The 17,595-nt window shown below is 53.6% G+C and overlaps 1 pseudogene; it reads right to left on the reverse strand.

Moving 5' to 3' along the window:
* Positions 1-442: 442 nt before the first annotated feature.
* Positions 443-2,174, reverse strand: LOC147750749 (18S ribosomal RNA; annotated as a pseudogene).
* Positions 2,175-17,595: the final 15,421 nt, after the last annotated feature.

Raw genomic sequence — 17,595 nt, forward strand, 5'->3', positions numbered from 1 at the left:
GCATTTGCACTGAGGGGAGCCAGGGCTCCCTCGTGGTCATAGCTACTTCTCATCCAGGCTGTCCTGCCACCCAAGATGGTCCACTTCTCTTTTGCTTGAAACCCGGGCAGGTCGGGATCAGGCATGAGAGGGCCCAGGTGAGACACTGTGATTTGGTTTCTCCTGGGAGTCGTGCTGGGTGAATGTAACTTCTGTCTCAGGGGCTTTTTGTTGCATTGTGCTCCTCCTGGAGGTGTTGTGGGAGGGTTGCCTGCAACAGTACCCCACGTGTCAATCAGGCCCTCTCAGGTAGAAGAGCACATCCCATGCCTGGTCCTTGCTCAAGCACCAGACAGCCATGACCTCTACGCCGGCCAGGGAGCACAAGGGGAGGGCATCCTCCATCTGGGAGATAGCTGAGAGTTTGGGCCGGATCCAGCAGTCATTCGGGCCAATCTGCTTTCAATGATCCTTCTGCAGGTTCACCTAGGGAAACCTTGTTACAAATTTTACTTCCTCTAGATAGTCACGCTTGTTTATCTTCTTAGAGCTCCACCAGGGTTGTGGCTAACCCTGATTGGATTGATTTGAGAACCTTATTAAATAAGCCAATCGGTAGTATAAACGCCAGTGTGTAGAAAGGGCAGGGACTTAATTACCGCAAGTGTATAACCCACACTTGCTGGGAATTCCTCATTGAAGAAAAATAATTGCAATTCTCAATCTCTATCACAAATGGCGTGCAGCTGGTTACCAGCACCTGTGGCCAAATGGTAGACACATGCTGATCAAATCACTGTAGAGTGTGTGCAGTCCCATATATCTAAGGGCATCATAGACCTTTTATTGTTTGAGTTTGTGTGGCTGAACACAACTGTACCCTCTAAGAAGTTGAACCCCAATTGCTGAGAGTTGCTTAACTCGTTAGCATGGAGAAGTCTTTGTTATGGGCATTAACCATACAAGTCACTCCACCAACTAAGGACGTCCATGTACCACCGGCCAAAGAATATAGAAAGAGTTGTTAATTTGTCAATCCTTTCTGTGTCCGGATTGGATGTGGTCTCCCATATTGAGTCAAATTAAGCCGCAGGTTCCACTCCTGGTGATGCCCTTTAGTTAAGTCCTTTAAGTTTCAGCTCTGCAAACATTCTCCTTGCGGAACCCAAAGACTTTGGTTTTTCAGAAGCTGCTTAATGGGTCATGGGAATATCACCACCATATCGCTAGTCTGCATCATTTACGGTCTGAACTATGGTGATATCTGATTGTCTTTGAATTTTCAACTGTCATTCTCGATTAATGAAAACATTCTTGGCAAATGCTTTTGCTTTGTGCAAGAATTTCATCCCTAGCAGCACATTACAAATGTTCTTGGCTGTCATTCTTAATTACTATTGCAGTTCCAAAAATTAGTAAACTAGATCCGGGGTCCTATTCTATTATTCCTATTTGAAGTATTCAGGCTAATGGCCTGCTTTTAACACTTGTTTTTTACAAGGTAAATGCTTTCAACTTCAGGACACTTAGTCAAGAGCATCAAGGGGGTACCAAGAGGCAGGGGTTGGCTCAGGATGTAGTTTTGTGGTGCACCATCAGCTCAATCATAAAATACTACTACAAGATTTTTAACTGAAGCCTGTGCTGGCACCAGACTTGCCCTCCAATGGAACCTCGTTAAAGGATTTAAAGTGTACTCAATACAATTACAGGGGCTCGAAAGAATACTGTATTGGTATTTTCCATCACTGCCTCAGTGAGTCGGGAGTGGGTAGTTTGAGTGCCTGCTGCCTTCCTTGGATGTGGTAACCATTTTGCAGGATCCCTCTCCGGTATTAAACACTTAATCCCTGTTAATGTGGTCATCATGGTAGCCAATTAAAGTACCACAGAGCAGACAATAAAATGTATTGTTACCTATGATCCGTCAAGGGTATCTAGTGTCACAAAAGCTACAGGATGAGTCCAGATTGGCTTTGGTCTGATGAAAGCATGCATTCCAGAAGGTCAGTGCTCATTGGCATGTATTAGCTCTAGAATTACTACAGTTATCCAAATAACAGATGGCGCGATCAAAGAAACCATAACTGATTTAATGAGCCATTCACAGTTTCATTGTACCAACAGAGTGTACTCACATGTGCCTGACTTAATCTTTGAGACAAGCATATGGTACTGGCAGAATTAGCCATGCAGCTGCATATGCTGGACGAGAGGAGGAGCTGTGTACCCATCCTAGAATGACTTTTGCACACCGCAGGAGCTTGTTACAAGAGTCCTCCCTGGCCTGCTGGACCCAGTCCCAGGCACTTTGCAATATGGCGGTGTTAGACCTGTCAGCCCTAGGGTGGTCTTTCCCTGTATTTTTTGCCCTTGCCTCATTTTTCACACCTACTTTTTGTTGGCTTTAGGACTCTGGGCACCCTCCCATTGCTAATCAATGCCAGGGTGCAGGTGCTCTCTTTCCCCAACATGGCTGCCACTGACCCCTGCTACTGCAGCGTGGTCTGAATAGGCGCAGTCTAGTAGCCAGGAGCTGGCTGGAACCCTTAAACAATGTTGCTAAACCAGCCTGCCAGCCTGCCCATAGCTAGAATGAGGGAAGCTCCTGGAACCTTCCAGAATAGGGGAGGCACCAACTGCCACTGCCAACTGCCAACTGACACTATATAAGGAAAAGGAGGGAAACCTTCTAGTCAGTTGGGGCATCACTGACCTGGGGAACCCACACAGGAGTTTAGGTGGGAGGGCCTAGTGAGGAACCTATGCTACTGGGAGTGACAGGATTTAGGTGCTGCCTCTAAAGCTGGGTGAGGTGTCCCAAGCTAGCCCCCCTGACCTGGCCCAGTGGTAGGGAACCCCAGGGTCCATCTGCAGTGACTGAGGAGAAATTCTTCAAGCCTTCAACTCAGACCCCCCCCCCCTCTCAACAACTTCAAGTAACCAGCAACTAAGGGCGCAGAACCATCCAAGCGCCAAGAAGTCTACTTCTCCTTGACCAGAGACTGCTGGGGTGATCGACCAGGTACTGGACTTGTGCTGCCCTGCTCATACCCTGTTGTCAGCTGGGCCCACATTGCCCTACCTGCCTCCCTCTGACTGAACTAATCTGCTGTCCTGGTTAAACTGTGTGGAAAGCGATATATATTCTGCTTCCCCTGTCCAGCGCTGGATTTAAGACTGCCTGCCCTGAGCTAACTGAGCCCCCGTGGTTCAAGCGCTGTGATCCTGAGGCGCTTCCCACCTCAACAAGCATCCTGCCCTGTGAGGCGCCGCAGTTGCCCCCACGCGCTCACCTGCTTCGGTGGAAAGCGCTGTGTCCAGCCCCCGAGGCGCCTGAAGGGACCGCGTCATCATCGTGGCATCGGCGCCGCCTTCGCGGCACCTCCGAAGTGCCCCTGGCCTGTCCTGTGGCCACCTGCATCAGCGCGGTGTCCAGCGCTGAGATTACCCCCCTCGGCGGCCCCTAATGCCAGGAGAGGGCCACGGCCTAAAGTGAGCTGGGCCGCGGTAGGCCGAAGTCAGTGCGCACCCTATGTGACAGGGGAGCTCCTTTGCCCCGCCCCCGAGGGCTGCGCTACCATTGGTTCTGGTTGGCGCACCCTCGAATTTACAAGAAGAAAGGATTGTCAGAAATAGGTAAAGGTTGTGTTCTTTGGAGTTCCTTGTTGAACTGATAAGTACTTGTCGATATGTTGTATTACCTGTAAGGAAAAGCGTCCATGAGAGGTTCTGATGTGATATTTAAATGCATTACCATAGTCGCTTCTTGTAGGATCCTCCAGGTTAATACAGTTACCCCGTTGCCTGTCAGAGAGTTTGATACGACAGGCGGGGTCAGTTAGTGTTGCACTGCTAGATGATCTGGTTGGTAATCCAATGAAATGTGCACCTATTTATTGGAGATGTAACTGGAACGTAATTCATGAAAAGTCTCAATGTGATGCTGATGAATTAATAATGCAACGCTCTATTTGAAAACTTATATAAAAGATCATGATTCTTTCAAATACAACTTCTTGTGTGGTCTCCATTATTGCGCCACTGTGTCTTACATTGGATGTGTGCGCGTTAAGTAGCTGCTTTACACACAGGCCCCTGGCTGCCTTGCTGCTCATGCCATGCTACCCCCTTGAGTGCTGGTAACTCCAGGTCTCACATTGGTGGCGGAGCGGTGGGATCCAGGATCTGTAGCTACTTAACACCCTCCAGTGGGACAGGGTGTGCTGCAATTAATTGGACACCTATCGTGCTGCAAGCAAATGCAATTGCTCACCACTGTCTAGCCTGCAACAAAGTGTGTTGAACCAGGATTGTTGCCCGCATCCTAGAATTTTTTCTTCCAGGATATCTAGGTCCTCACCTGACAGAATGGAGTTCCAGCTGGCTGACCTTGATAAGTACACTGTAGTGCAGTTAAGGGAGGTTTGTCAGGGGATGTGGGTGCCTGTGGGGACGAGAGCTGTTAAAGAAGAGCTCCGTGCCTCCTTGAAGGCATGGGTTAGGGCCCACCCAGAAGAGGAGGAAGATGATAGGGAACAGGTCACACATGGGGAGGTGGACACTTTTAAAACCCAGGCCTACTCAACATTGACATGTCAGACAATGTGTTGCCAGGAAGACGTTCCGGGGCGGGGAGTAGTGTATCTAGGGAGAGTGTGTCACCGCAAGAGTATGAGGACAGGAGGGAGGAGAGACAATTGAAGTGGGAGCTTGCCAAGTTAGAGCACGAGAGGGAAAGAGAGAGAGAATATAGAGAGTTTGCGTTGGAGAGAGAAAGGTTAGCAATGGAAGAAAGGAAGCTGGCGCACGAGCTTCAGCTCAAGGAAATGGAGCTGAGAGCCTTACAGATAGGAGCGCCAGGAAGTCCTAATGGTGGCAGCGTACCAGGGGCTCAGCAGAAGGCCAGATTCTGGTTACCCAAGGAGGTGATAGCGAGCTACACCAAGGGGGATGACATCGCCAGGTGGTTGGAGGCATATGAAGTGGCCTTGACTGCCCATGGGTTGCCCGAGAAACATTGGGGAGGTGGTTTGTACCGGTATATACCTCCTGACGTCAGGGACACCCTCCTGTATTTGGAAAAGGCAGATCAGTTTAGGTACACCCCCATGAAGGAGGCACTTATCAAACATTTTGGCCTCAAACCTGAAAGGTATCGCCAGAGGTTTCGTGGCAGCCATAAGCTGTCCACACAGAATTGGGTGGATTTCTTTGAGTATGCCCGTAAGGCTCTGGATCGTTGGGTGCGTGGCAGCGAGGTGTGTGATTTTGAGGGTCTGTATAACTTTTCTTGAGAGAGCACCTCTTGGATAAGTGTTTTCCAGAGCTACGCCAACATCTGGTGGACCGCATGCATACTGATCCCCGTGAGCTTGCGAAGGAGGCGGATATTTGGGTTAGCACCCGGGTGTCAAGCAAGGGCCCCGGGGGAGATAGCCCAAAAGGCGGACTGGGCGCCCCTCAGAAGAAAGAGGGTGGTGATAAAAGAGCGGAGTTCTCACGAGGCCCACAAACTAGACAGTTTGGGAAAGGAGTAGGTACCCCACCTCAGAGGAATTCCCCGAAACCCACTTACCCTGACAAGAGTCAGCAGCCAAAAGTGGTCCGATGCTATGAATGTGGAGAGGTCGGACACTACAAGGGAGACGCCCAGTGTCGCAAACGACCCCCAGCCCCCACTGGTGGCAAGAGTCCCGGAGTGGCTAGTGTAGCGCTTGGGTTGGAGCTGCCCCTAGATAGGGAAGGGGAGTGGACAGGCCTGACCCTGGTTTCACTTGGGGATAGAGAGATGATTCCAGTGACACCCTTACCATCGAATACTGCTAAGTATCAGCAGAGGGTGAAGGTCAATGGGGAGGAGGTGGACGCTCTGAGGGACACAGGAGCCAGCATGACCACTGTAGTGAGGCGGCTGGTGACCCCTGAGCAGGTTGTTCCTGATGTGTACCATCCAGCCGTGTTGGCTGACGGCAGTCTGAGCTACTATCCTGTGGCTCTAGTTCCCTTTGGAACTAGAGCCACAGGCGGAGGAGGAGTGTCAGGCCCGTTGGGAGTTGCAATTAGCCCTGCCTTGCCTGTAGACTGTCTGCTCGGTAATGACCTCGAACATACCGCCTGGAAGGAAGTGGAGTTTAAGGCCCACACTGCAATGCTGGGATTACCAGGGTGGACTTGCGTAGTTACGCGGTCAATGGCTGCCCGGCAGGAAGCTCAACCTGGGTTGGAGCCTGAAACAAGTGCCCAACCCACTGTCGGTCCACAGGAGAGTGTTGTGGAGGACACACCCCGTGTGATGGATGGGGAGCCCGCAGAGGTAACCCCGGAGTCCGTGGAGGTGGATGTCATTCCCGTGGAGGACCTGCCGACCCCTGCCGAGTGGCATGTGGAATGAGGGCCTACCCGGGAGGAATTTTGTCGGGCACAGAAGGAGTGCCCCACGCTTGAAGGCATGCAGCGTCAGGCCAAAGCCCAAGCAATGAACAAGGATACCGGCAACTATCACGTGCATTAGGAGGATGGCCTCCTGTACAGTGAGCCAAGGGTACCGGTGCATGGATCATCGAGGGCCTTAGTGGTCCCCCAGTGCTACCGGGCCTTTTTATTGGAACTGGCGCATGAAATACCCTTAGCCAGACACCTGGGCCAGGACAAGACCTTTGCAAGGCTAGTCCCACATTTTTATTGGCCTAGGATGAGAGTTGCCTCTGACACCTATTGCAAGACCTGCCAGACTTGCCAGGCCAGTGCCAAGACGGGGACCAGAGTCAAGGCCCCGTTGGAACCGCTCCCAGTGGTCGGGACCCCTTTTGAGCGGGCCGGTATTGACATCGTTGGGCCATTGGAACCTCCAACCTCTGCGGGACATCGGTTCATTTTGGTATTGTTGGACCACGTCACACGGTACCCAGAGGCCATCCCTCTGAGGACCGTTACTGCACCTGTGGTGGCGCGGGCCCTGATGGGGATATTTACCCGAGTGGGATTCCCCAAGGTCGTGGTGTCGGACAGGGGCACAAATTTCATGTCGGCCTACATGCAGGCCATGTGGAAGGAGTGCGGAGTGACCTATCGGTTCTCCACTCCTTACCACCCCCAGACAAACGGGCTCGTAGAGCACTTCAATAAGACCTTGAAGGGGATGATCCGGAGTCTGCCAGAAGACTTGAGGCGGAAATGGGACATCCTCCTCCCTTGCCTGCTGTTTTCATACCGCGAGGTACCACAAAAGGGACAAAGGGATTTGGAGCACCCTGCTGACACGTCACAGCTGAATTACCTCATGCATCATGGTCGATGTGGTTCAATGTTGCTCGCTTCACACACAGTTCTCACAGTTTGTTGGCCAGTGCCAGTACCAGTATTCTTTTCAAGTGTATCCCCAGAGACGTGTTTCTAGATTCCTCTTTCATCAGTGGGGAAAAATGTTCATAGGTCGCTGGACGTGCTGCCGCAGTTTTCTCAGGGTTAGTGCCGCTCTCAGCGCGCAGGTGCTCACAGAGCTCGTCAGCTCGCGGCCCACGGGAGCCTTCTTAAACAGTCAAAGGGATTTGGAGCACCCTGCTGACACGTCACAGCTGAATTACCTCATGCATCATGGTCGATGTGGTTCAATGTTGCTCGCTTCACACACAGTTCTCACAGTTTGTTGGCCAGTGCCAGTACCAGTATTCTTTTCAAGTGTATCCCCAGAGACGTGTTTCTAGATTGCTCTTTCATCAGTGGGGAAAAATGTTCATAGGTCGCTTGACGTGCTGCCGCAGTTTCCTCAGGGTTAGTGCCGCTCTCAGCGCGCAGGTGCTCACAGAGCTCGTCAGCTCGCGGCCCACGGGAGCCTTCTTAAACAGTCAAAGGGATTTGGAGCACCCTGCTGACACGTCACAGCTGAATTACCTCATGCATCATGGTCGATGTGGTTCAATGTTGCTCGCTTCACACACAGTTCTCACAGTTTGTTGGCCAGTGCCAGTACCAGTATTCTTTTCAAGTGTATCCCCAGAGACGTGTTTCTAGATTCCTCTTTCATCAGTGGGGAAAAATGTTCATAGGTCGCTGGACGTGCTGCCGCAGTTTCCTCAGGGTTAGTGCCGCTCTCAGCGCGCAGGTGCTCACAGAGCTCGTCAGCTCGCGGCCCACGGGAGCCTTCTTAAACAGTCAAAGGGATTTGGAGCACCCTGCTGACACGTCACAGCTGAATTACCTCATGCATCATGGTCGATGTGGTTCAATGTTGCTCGCTTCACACACAGTTCTCACAGTTTGTTGGCCAGTGCCAGTACCAGTATTCTTTTCAAGTGTATCCCCAGAGACGTGTTTCTAGATTCCTCTTTCATCAGTGGGGAAAAATGTTCATAGGTCGCTGGACGTGCTGCCGCAGTTTCCTCAGGGTTAGTGCCGCTCTCAGCGCGCAGGTGCTCACAGAGCTCGTCAGCTCGCGGCCCACGGGAGCCTTCTTAAACAGTCAAAGGGATTTGGAGCACCCTGCTGACACGTCACAGCTGAATTACCTCATGCATCATGGTCAATGTGGTTCAATGTTGCTCGCTTCACACACAGTTCTCACAGTTTGTTGGCCAGTGCCAGTACCAGTATTCTTTTCAAGTGTATCCCCAGAGACGTGTTTCTAGATTCCTCTTTCATCAGTGGGGAAAAATGTTCATAGGTCGCTGGACGTGCTGCCGCAGTTTCCTCAGGGTTAGTGCCGCTCTCAGCGCGCAGGTGCTCACAGAGCTCGTCAGCTCGCGGCCCACGGGAGCCTTCTTAAACAGTCAAAGGGATTTGGAGCACCCTGCTGACACGTCACAGCTGAATTACCTCATGCATCATGGTCGATGTGGTTCAATGTTGCTCGCTTCACACACAGTTCTCACAGTTTGTTGGCCAGTGCCAGTACCAGTATTCTTTTCAAGTGTATCCCCAGAGACGTGTTTCTAGATTCCTCTTTCATCAGTGGGGAAAAATGTTCATAGGTCGCTGGACGTGCTGCCGCAGTTTCCTCAGGGTTAGTGCCGCTCTCAGCGCGCAGGTGCTCACAGAGCTCGTCAGCTCGCGGCCCACGGGAGCCTTCTTAAACAGTCAAAGGGATTTGGAGCACCCTGCTGACACGTCACAGCTGAATTACCTCATGCATCATGGTCGATGTGGTTCAATGTTGCTCGCTTCACACACAGTTCTCACAGTTTGTTGGCCAGTGCCAGTACCAGTATTCTTTTCAAGTGTATCCCCAGAGACGTGTTTCTAGATTCCTCTTTCATCAGTGGGGAAAAATGTTCATAGGTCGCTGGACGTGCTGCCGCAGTTTCCTCAGGGTTAGTGCCGCTCTCAGCGCGCAGGTGCTCACAGAGCTCGTCAGCTCGCGGCCCACGGGAGCCTTCTTAAACAGTCAAAGGGATTTGGAGCACCCTGCTGACACGTCACAGCTGAATTACCTCATGCATCATGGTCGATGAGGTTCAATGTTGCTCGCTTCACACACAGTTCTCACAGTTTGTTGGCCAGTGCCAGTACCAGTATTCTTTTCAAGTGTATCCCCAGAGACGTGTTTCTAGATTCCTCTTTCATCAGTGGGGAAAAATGTTCATAGGTCGCTGGACGTGCTGCCGCAGTTTCCTCAGGGTTAGTGCCGCTCTCAGCGCACAGGTGCTCACAGAGCTCGTCAGCTCGCGGCCCACGGGAGCCTTCTTAAACAGTCAAAGGGATTTGGAGCACCCTGGTGACACGTCACAGCTGAATTACCTCATGCATCATGGTCGATGTGGTTCAATGTTGCTCGCTTCACACACAGTTCTCACAGTTTGTTGGCCAGTGCCAGTACCAATATTCTTTTCAAGTGTATCCCCAGAGAAGTGTTTCTAGATTCCTCTTTCATCAGTGGGGAAAAATGTTCCTAGGTCGCTGGACGTGCTGCCGCAGTTTCCTCATGGTTAGTGCCGCTCTCAGCGCGCAGGTGCTCACAGAGCTCGTCAGCTCGCGGCCCACGGGAGCCTTCTTAAACAGTCAAAGGGATTTGGAGCACCCTGCTGACACGTCACAGCTGAATTTCCTCATGCATCATGGTCGATGTGGTTCAATGTTGCTCGCTTCACACACAGTTCTCACAGTTTGTTGGCCAGTGCCAGTACCAGTATTCTTTTCAAGTGTATCCCCAGAGACGTGTTTCTAGATTCCTCTTTCATCAGTGGGGAAAAATGTTCATAGGTCGCTGGACGTGCTGCCGCAGTTTCCTCAGGGTTAGTGCCGCTCTCAGCGCGCAGGTGCTCACAGAGCTCGTCAGCTCGCGGCCCACGGGAGCCTTCTTAAACAGTCAAAGGGATTTGGAGCACCCTGCTGACACGTCACAGCTGAATTACCTCATGCATCATGGTCGATGTGGTTCAATGTTGCTCGCTTCACACACAGTTCTCACAGTTTCTTGGCCAGTACCAGTATTCTTTTCAAGTGTATCCCCAGAGACGTGTTTCTAGATTCCTCTTTCATCAGTGGGGAAAAATGTTCATAGGTCGCTGGACGTGCTGCCGCACTTTCCTCAGGGTTAGTGCCGCTCTCAGCGCGCAGGTGCTCACAGAGCTCGTCAGCTCGCGGCCCACGGGAGCCTTCTTAAACAGTCAAAGGGATTTGGAGCACCCTGCTGACACGTCACAGCTGAATTACCTCATGCATCATGGCCGATGTGGTTCAATGTTGCTCGCTTCACACACAGTTCTCACAGTTTGTTGGCCAATGCCAGTACCAGTATTCTTTTCAAGTGTATCCCCAGAGACGTGTTTCTAGATTCCTCTTTCATCAGTGGGGAAAAATGTTCATAGGTCGCTGGACGTGCTGCCGCAGTTTCCTCAGGGTTAGTGCCGCTCTCAGCGCGCAGGTGCTCACAGAGCTCGTCAGCTCGCGGCCCATGCGGGAGTCGGAGTCAGCCCCTTCGAATTGCTCTATGGCCATCCCGTTAGGGCACGCCTCAGTCTGGTCAAAAACGGTTGGGAGAAGACTTCGCAGAAGCTTCCCCGTGATGTTGTCAGCTATATACTGGCATTCCGCAGCCAGATGGCCAAGCTGTGGAAAGAAGCCTCAGACAACTTAGAGGCTAGCCAAGCTGTCATGAAGGAGTGGTATGACCGCAACGCTCGGACGGAAGAGTTGGACGTTGGACAGAAGGTGTGGGTCATGGAGCCTGGGGAGCTTAGTGCCCTCCAGGACCGGTGGACTGGCCTGTACGAGATTGTGGAGCGTCAAGGCCAGACCACCTACCTAGTTGACTTGAAGACCCCCCGTCAGCCCCATTGGGTGCTCCACGTCAACCGCCTGAAGCCTCACCATGAGCGATCAGAGCTCGCTCTCCTCATGGTGATGGATGGGAGCGAGGAGGAGGAAAGTGAGCCTCTTCCTGACCTTCTAGCGGCTCAGGAGAATGATGGTTCAGTGGAGGGAGTTGTCCTCTCCCCATCCTTGACCGTAGAACAACAGAGGAACTGTCGCCAGGTCTTGGCAGAGCACGCCTCATTGTTCTCCCTCAAACCTGGGATCACCCATCTGTGTACCCATGATGTGGACATAGGGGACAGCCCGCCAGTGAAAAACAAGTCTTACCGGCTGTCCGACAAGGTAAAGAACAGTATCCAGAGTGAGGTGACCAAGATGCTGGACTTGGGTGTGATCGAACCCTCCAGCTGCCCGTGGGCTAGTCCGGTTGTGCTGGTGCCAAAAGCGGCTCCACCTGGCACCACACCAGAACTTCTGTTCTGTGTGGACTATCGGGGGTTGAACTCTGTCACCAAGACAGATGCTCACCCGATACCACAGGCAGACGAGCAGATTGTCCGGCTGGGATCAGTCAAGTACCTCAGCACCATCGACTTGACATCAGGGTACTGGCAGATTGCCATGGCCGATGGAGCAAAGGAGAAAACAGCATTCTCCACCCCTGAGGGCCACTTCCAGTGTCGTGTGATGCCCTTCGGGCTCAAGAATGCTCCGGCCACCTTCCAGCGGTCACCACTGTCTAGCCTGCAACAAAGTGTGTTGAACCAGGATTGTTGCCCGCATCCTAGAATTTTTTCTTCCAGGATATCTAGGTCCTCACCTGACAGAATGGACTTCCAGCTGGCTGACCTTGATAAGTACACGGTAGTGCAGTTAAGGGAGTTTTGTCAGGGGATGGGGGTGCCTGTGGGGACGAGAGCTGTTAAAGAAGAGCCCCGTGCCGCCTTGAAGGCATGGGTTAGGCCCCACCCAGAAGAGGAGGAAGATGATGGGGAACAGGTCACACACGGGGAGGTGGACACTCAGGAAACCCCAGGCCTACTCAACATTGACATGTCAGACAATGTGTCACCAGGAAGACGTTCCGGGGCGGGAGTAGTGTATCTAGGGAGAGTGTGTCACCGCAAGAGTATGAGGACAGGAGGGAGGAGAGACAATTGAAGTGGGAGCTTGCCAAGTTAGAGCACGAGAGGGAAAGAGAGAGAGAATATAGAGAGTTTGCGTTGGAGAGAGAAAGATTAGCAATGGAAGAAAGGAAGCTGGCGCACGAGTTTCAGCTCAAGGAAATGGAGCTGAGAGCCTTACAGATAGGAGCGCCAGGAAGTCCTAATGGTGGCAGCGTACCAGGGGCTCAGCAGAAGCCCAGATTCTGGTTACTCAAGGAGGTGATAGCGAGCTACACCAAGGGGGATGACATAGCCAGGTGGTTGGAGGAGTATGAAGTGGCCTTGACTGCCCATGGGGTGCCCGAGAAACATTGGGGAGGTGGTTTGTACCGGTATATACCTCCTGACGTCAGGGACACCCTCCTGTATTTGGAAAAGGCAGATCAGTTTAGGTACACTCCCATGAAGGAGGCACTTATCAAACATTTTGGCCTCAACCCTGAAAGGTATCACCAGAGGTTTCGTGGCAGCCATAAGCTGTCCACGCAGAATTGGGTGGATTTCTTTGAGTATGCCCGTAAGGCTCTGGATGGTTGGGTGCGTGGCAGCGAGGTGTGTGATTTTGAGGGTCTGTATAACCTTTTCTTGAGAGAGCACCTCTTGGATAAGTGTTTTCCAGAGCTACGCCAACATCTGGTGGACCGCATGCTTACTGATCTCCGTGAGCTTGCGAAGGAGGCAGATATTTGGGTTAGCACCCGGGTGTCAAACAAGGGCCCCGGGGGGAGATGGCCCAAAAGGCGGACAGGGCTCCCCTCAGAAGAAAGAGGGTGGTGATAAAAGAGCGGAGTTCTCACGAGGCCCACAAACTAGACAGTTTGGGAAAGGAGTAGGTACCCCACCTCAGAGGAATTCCCCGAAACCCACTTACCCTGACAAGAGTCAGCAGCCAAAAGTGGTTCGGTGCTATGAATGTGGAGAGGTCGGACACTACAAGGGAGACGCCCAGTGTCGCAAATGACCCCCAGCCCCCACTGGTGGCAAGAGTCCCGGGGTGGCTAGTGTAGCGCTTGGGTTGGAGCTGCCCCTAGATAGGGAAGGGGAGTGGACAGGTCTGACCCTGGTTTCACTTGGGGATAGAGAGATGATCCCAGTGACACCCTTACCATCGAATACTGCTAAGTATCAGCAGAGGGTGAAGGTCAATGGGGAGGAGGTGGACGCTCTGAGGGACACAGGAGCCAGCATGACCACAGTAGTGAGGCGGCTGGTGTCCCCTGAGCAGGTTGTTCCTGATGTGTACCATCCAGCCGTGTTGGCTGACGGCAGTCTGAGCTACTATCCTGTGGCTCTAGTTCCCTTTGAATGGGGAGGAGTGTCAGGCCCGTTGAGAGTTGCAATTAGCCCTGCCTTGCCTGTGGACTGTCTGCTCGGTAATGACCTCGAACATACCGCCTGGAAGGAAGTGGAGTTTAAGGCCCACACTGAGATGCTGGGATTACCAGGGTGGACTTGCGTAATTACGCGGTCCATGGCTGTCCGGCAGGAAGCTCAACCCGGGTTGGAGCCTGAAACAAGGGCCCAACCCACTGTCGGTCCAGAGGAGAGTCTTGTGGAGGACACACCCCGTGTGATGGATGGGGAGCCCGCGGAGGTAACCCCGGAGTCCGTGGAGGTGGATGTCGTTCCCGTGGAGGACCTGCCGACCCCTGCCGAGTGGCATGTGGAAGGAGGACCTACCCGGGAGGAATTTTGTCGGGCACCGAAGGAGTGCCCCACGCTTGAATTCATGCGGCATCAGGCCAAAGCCCAAGCAATGAACAAGGAGACCGGCAACTATCACGTGTATTGGGAGGATGGCGTCCTGTACAGTGAGCCAAGGGTACCGGTGCATGGATCATCGAGGGCCTTAGTGGTCCCCCAGTGCTACCGGGCCTTTTTATTGGAACTGGCGCATGAAATACTCTTAGCCGGACACCTGGGCCAGGACAAGACCTTTGCAAGGCTAGTCCCACATTTTTATTGGCCTAGGATGAGAGTTGCCTCTGACACCTATTGCAAGACCTGCCAGACTTGCCAGGCCAGTGGCAAGACGGGGACCAGAGTCAAGGCCCCGTTGGAACCGCTCCCAGTGGTCGGGAGCCCTTTTGAGCGGGTCGGTATTGACATCGTTGGGCCATTGGACCCTCCGACCTCTGCGGGACATCGGTTCATTTTGGTATTGGTGGACCACGTCACACGGTACCCGGAGGCCATCCCTCTGAGGACCGTTACTGCACCTGTGGTGGCGCGGGCCCTGATGGGGATATTTACCCGAGTGGGATTCCCCAAGGTCGTGGTGTCGGACAGGGGCACAAATTTCATGTCGGCCTACATGCAGGCCATGTGGAAGGAGTGCGGAGTGACCTATCGGTTCTTCACTCCTTACCACCCCCAGACTAACGGGCTCGTAGAGCGCTTCAATAAGACCTTGAAGGGGATGATCTGGAGTCTGCCAGAAGACCTGAGGCGGAAATGGGACATCCTCCTCCCTTGCCTGCTGTTTTCATACTGCGAGGTACCACAAAAGGGAGTCGGATTCAGCCCCTTCGAATTGCTCTTTGGCCATCCCGTTAGGGGACCCCTCAGTCTGGTCAAAGAGGGTTGGGAGAAGACTTCGCAGAAGCTTCCCCATAATGTTGTCAGCTATATGCTGGCATTCCGCAGCCAGATGGCTAAGCTGTGGAAAGAAGCCTCAGACAACTTAGAGGCTAGCCAAGCTGTCATGAAGGAGTGGTATGACCGCAACGCTCGGACGGAAGAGTTGGACGTTGGACAGAAGGTGTGGGTCATGGAGCCTGGGGAGCTTAGTGCCCTCCAGGACCGGTGGACTGGTCCGTACGAGATTGTGGAGCGTCCAGGCCAGACCACCTACCTAGTTGACTTGAAGACCCCCCGTCAGCCCCATTGGGTGCTCCACGTCAACCGCCTGAAGCCTCACCATGAGCAATCAGAGCTCGCTCTCCTCATGGTGATCGATGGGAGAGAGGAGGAGGAAAGTGAGCCTCTTCCTGACCTTATAGCGGCTCAGGAGAATGATGGTTTAGTGGAGGGAGTTGTCCTCTCCCCATCCTTGACCGTAGAACAACAGAGGAACTGTCGCCAGGTCTTGGCACAGCACGCCTCGTTGTTCTCCCTCACACCTGGAATCACCCATCTGTGTACCCATGATGTGGACATAGGGGACAGCCCGCCAGTGAAAAACAAGTCTTACCGTCTGTCCGACAAGGTAAACAACAGCATCCAGAGTGAGGTGACCAAGATGCTGGACTTGGGTGTGATCGAACCCTTCAGCAGCCCGTGGGCTAGTCCGGTTGTGCTGGTGCCAAAAGCGGCTCCACCTGGCACCACACCAGAACTTTGGTTCCGTGTGGACTATCGGGGGTTAAACTCTGTCACCAAGACAGATGCTCACCCGATACCACGGGCAGACGAGCTGATTGACCGGCTCGGAGCAGCCAAGTACTTCAGCACCATCGACTTGACATCAGGGTACTGGTAGATTGCCATGGCCGATGGAGCAAAGGAGAAGACAGCATTCTCCACCCCTGAGGGCCACTTCCAGTTTCGAGTGATGCCCTTCGGGCTCAAGAATGCTCCGGCCACCTTCCAGCGGTTGGTGAACCAGGTGCTATCTGGCCTGGAGTCCTTCTCAGCGGCGTACCTGGATGACATAGCTGTCTTCAGTAGCACCTGGGAGGACCATCTGCAGCATCTCCAGGAAGTGCTGCAGGCTTTGCAACGTGCTGCTTTGACCATCAAGGCTAGAAAGTGCCAGATTGGACAGGGCTCTGTCGTGTACCTGGGACACGTGGTGGGCGGAGGTAAGGTGCAACCCCTCCAGGCCAAAATTGAGACCATCATGGCTTGGGAGTCCCCCAGAACTCAGACTGAGGTCCGAACTTTTCTCGGCCTCACTGCCACTGCCAACTGCCAACTGACACTATATAAGGAAAAGGAGGGAAACCTTCTAGTCAGTTGGGGCATCACTGACCTGGGGAACCCACACAGGAGTTTAGGCGGCAGGGCCTAGTGAGGAACCTATGCTACTGGGAGTGACAGGATTTAGGTGCTGCCTCTTAAGCTGGGTGAGGAGTCCCAAGCTAGCCCCCCTATCCTGGCCCAGTGGTAGGGAACCTCAGGGTCCATCTGCAGTGACTGAGGAGAAATTCTTCAAGCCTTCAACTCAGACCCCCCCTCCCTCTCAACAAATTCAAGTAACCAGCAACTAAGGGCGCGGAACCATCCAAGCGCCAAGAAGTCTACTTCTCCTTGACCAGAGACTGCTGGGGTGATCGACCAGGTACTGGACTTGTGCTGCCCTGCGCATACCCTGCTGTCAGCTGGGCCCACTTTGCCCTACCTGCCTCCCCCTGACTGCACTATTCTGCTGTCCTGGTTAAACTGTGTGGAAAGCGCTATATTCTGCTTCCCCTGTCCAGCGCTGAATTTAAGACTGCCTGCCCTGAGCTAACTGAGCCCCCGTGGTTCAAGCGCTGTGATCCTGTGGTGCTTCCCACCTCAACAAGCATCCTGCCCTGTGAGGCGCCGCAGTTGCCCCCCAGGCGCTCACCTGCTTCGGTGGAAAGCGCTGTGTCCAGCCCCCGAGGCACCTGAAGGAACCGCGTCATCATCGCGGCATCGGTGCCGCATTCGCGGCACCACCGAAGTGCCCCCGGCCTGTCCTGTGGCCACCTGCATCAGCGTGGTGTCCAGCGCTGAGATTACCCCCCTCGGCGGCCCCCGTATGCCAGGAGAGGGCCGCCGCCTAAAGTGAGCTGGGCCGCGGTAGGCCGAAGTCAGTGCGCACCCCACGTGATAGGGGAGCTCCTTCGCCCCGCCCCCGAGGGCCGCGCTGCCATTGGTTCTGGTTGGCGCGCCCTCAAGGCGAGCAAGCCCGGCCCCTGCCCCGTCCCCAGCGCCGGTGCCCTGAAGCTGAGCCTGCACCGCGCTGGGACGAGGGCAGCCACGAGAGGGTTGGAACCCCCTCTCCTCCGCTGAACCCGACGCAAGGGCCCTGGAGGGCTGAAGAAGTGAGGTAACCCCCTGGGGAGGAGGGCGGTAGGCCGGGAGAGGCCCGAGGTCACCGGGTGCTCGAGACTGGGCCCTGTTGGCCCCTTTCTCCCTGCAACTGTGCCTCAAGAGACCGTATTTACAAGCCTGAAGTGTTTAGCATGCACCGTATTTACAAGCCTGAAGTGTTTAGCGCGCACCGTAT

Source organism: Lissotriton vulgaris, chromosome 1_1 (genome assembly GCF_964263255.1).
Source record: "Lissotriton vulgaris chromosome 1_1, aLisVul1.2, whole genome shotgun sequence".
NCBI classification, from domain to species: Eukaryota; Metazoa; Chordata; class Amphibia; order Caudata; family Salamandridae; genus Lissotriton; species Lissotriton vulgaris.